Genomic DNA, 2,409 nt, shown 5'->3' with positions numbered 1-2,409 from the left:
AAGGTGGCTATACTTGTGGCCGCCACCACCTCCTGTGGCAGTATAAGAATACTGGTCAATACAGGGTCAATCGCTCTATAAATAAATGTAAAGGGTTAATTTAGAGAATGCCTACATTTCCGTGAGTGTTGATAGGATAGACAGAAGTACTCAGGGAAGGATATGAAGTCAATGCCCATCTACTTGAAGATTTGCACAGCAAATAAAAACACTTTTTTTAGCCATCAAATCACAGTTGTATGGCCACCCTGTAGGGTTTTCAAAGTAAGAAATGTTCAAAGGTGGTTTTGCCATTGCATGCCTCTGTGGAGAGACCCTGATATTCCTTTGTGGTCTCCCATCCAAATACTGTCCAGGGATGACCCTGGTTAGGTTAACTTCCCAGATCTGATGGGATATCCAGGGCAAGGCAGGGGTGTGAGTGTTTTATTAATAATCCCTTCATCCTTGTCTTGTATTGTACCAGTGATGCTCACACATGGTAGATTACATATGACATACGAAGCTGCCTTAAACTGAATCAGACCCTCTTTGGTCCATCAAAGTCAGTATTGTCTACTCAGACTGGCAGTGGCTCTCCAGGGTCTCAAGCTGAGGTCTTTCACACCTATTTGCCTGGACCCTTTTTTGGAGATGCCAGGAATTGAACCTGGGACCTTCTGCTTACCAGAAGCAGATGCTCTACCACTGAGCCACCATCCCTCCCAAGAAGGACAGATTGCCTCTCTCTGTTTCTCTTGTTATCTATTTAGCTAGAGATCATACTTTTTCGTGACAGCCATGGAGTATTCAACAGTTTATTAGAAATAATGTACGCAATTTAAAAATCCCCACTGCTTTGAACAGAAACGGAGGTTTTCAGGCTTATAAACTGGTCAAAAACCCCCCAAAGATCAAGTAGTGTATTAACATTGTGTCACTTGCTTTCATACCAACAGTGCAAATACAGTTTGGTCTAAATGTACAGACCCTATTGAGATGCCAGAACTTTGAGGATCAAACAACCAAATGTACAGGTTTAACTCATGTTAAGTTTTCAGGGGTTGATAGCTTTAGCTAGGATATTTTGAACACTAACTAGTTATTAAATACAACAAAGAGAACAGCATTGAACATTAGTGGAATATACCCTAGCATGTTGTTACCAGTTTAATTTTGAAAGCCAATTAAAATATAGCTTCAGCCAGTTCTGTTTCAGAAAGCTGAAACTTTAAGAAGAAGAAGAGAAAACAGTGGATTTATACCCCGCCCTTTGCTAGCCAAAGTGGATTACTCTTGATATCCTTTCCCTTCCCCTCCACATAAGGCAGGTGGGGCTGAGAGAGTTCTCCCAGAACTGCTCTTGAGCAGAACAGCCTTGAGAGAACTTGTGGCTGACCCAAGGTCACATCAGCAGGTGTATGTGGAGGAGTGGGGAAGCAAACCAGATTCTCCCAGATAAGAGTCTGCACTTAACCACTGCACCAAACTGGCTCTGCAGTCCACAATGTGAGGGAGAAAGCACAAATTTATCACTTTGTGTAAACCCTTTTATTGCAGCTTTGTATCGATTGCCTATATCTCAATGAGTTTCTTTTTGGGTTTGGAAGTATGGAAAAAGTTCATGCATATCATTATTGCCTCATGTGGCTTAAGACTGCCCTGAACAATGATACACACCAATCAGCTACTTTAAAATAGGTTGAAGAGGAATTAAAGGATTCATTTTCTGCCTGTAGAGCTGTCAACTCAGGGATTCATATCTCAATTATGAAATGTTGCGAAGTTCTTTTTCCCAAGTCCCCAAAGAAGCCATTTTCCTCTTCTTATTCCAGGTCTGACATTTTTCATCATCGCTGTCTGGTGAAGCTGAATCATCATCTGCTCCATCTTCTTTTGGCAAATCTACATCTTCATCATCACCCATGTTGCTCATTATGTCAGAAAAATGATCAGACATGTCTTCATCTTCCTTCCCAGTCTTTCCAGTTGTTGAAGTCCACACTGAGCCAATTGAGCTTTGCTATCTCTTTTGTTCATTGGCCAGATGTTCCTTTTTTGTAAACAACATAAAACAGATCTGTCTGTTCTTTTATGCTTCGATTCATTTGGATCAATAGAATTATAAAGATCAATTTCATTTAAATGCTTGAAATCATTTCCTCCAAGACAATTGAATATAAGTTTAGATTTCTCAGCATTTACATTAAGGTCTATACTGTCCTCAACACAACATTCAATAAAGACGTAGTCCCGGGAGGAGGTGGCTGCAGGCCACTTAAAAGCTCCGGCCTGTTCCTCAATCTCATACTTGCCTTGCCTAAGTTTAGAGTACATACCGAACGAGGTCCATCCGGAATTAAACACTTAAGTGGATCCCTGCGGTGGAGATGATAAAGCCATTCCCCTAACTATCCCACAGAAATCCAG

The 2,409-nt window shown here is 41.1% G+C and overlaps 1 non-coding gene across 1 annotated transcript; it reads right to left on the bottom strand.

Moving 5' to 3' along the window:
- Positions 1 to 628: 628 nt before the first annotated feature.
- Positions 629 to 705, bottom strand: TRNAQ-CUG (transfer RNA glutamine (anticodon CUG)). Its single transcript has one exon. It is a non-coding gene; the product is annotated as a tRNA-Gln (tRNA).
- Between the last annotated feature and the right edge of the window lie 1,704 nt (positions 706 to 2,409).

Source organism: Heteronotia binoei, chromosome 19, assembly GCF_032191835.1.
Source record: "Heteronotia binoei isolate CCM8104 ecotype False Entrance Well chromosome 19, APGP_CSIRO_Hbin_v1, whole genome shotgun sequence".
Classification (NCBI taxonomy): Eukaryota; Metazoa; Chordata; class Lepidosauria; order Squamata; family Gekkonidae; genus Heteronotia; species Heteronotia binoei.
This window is presented reverse-complemented; position numbering and strand designations above follow the sequence as displayed.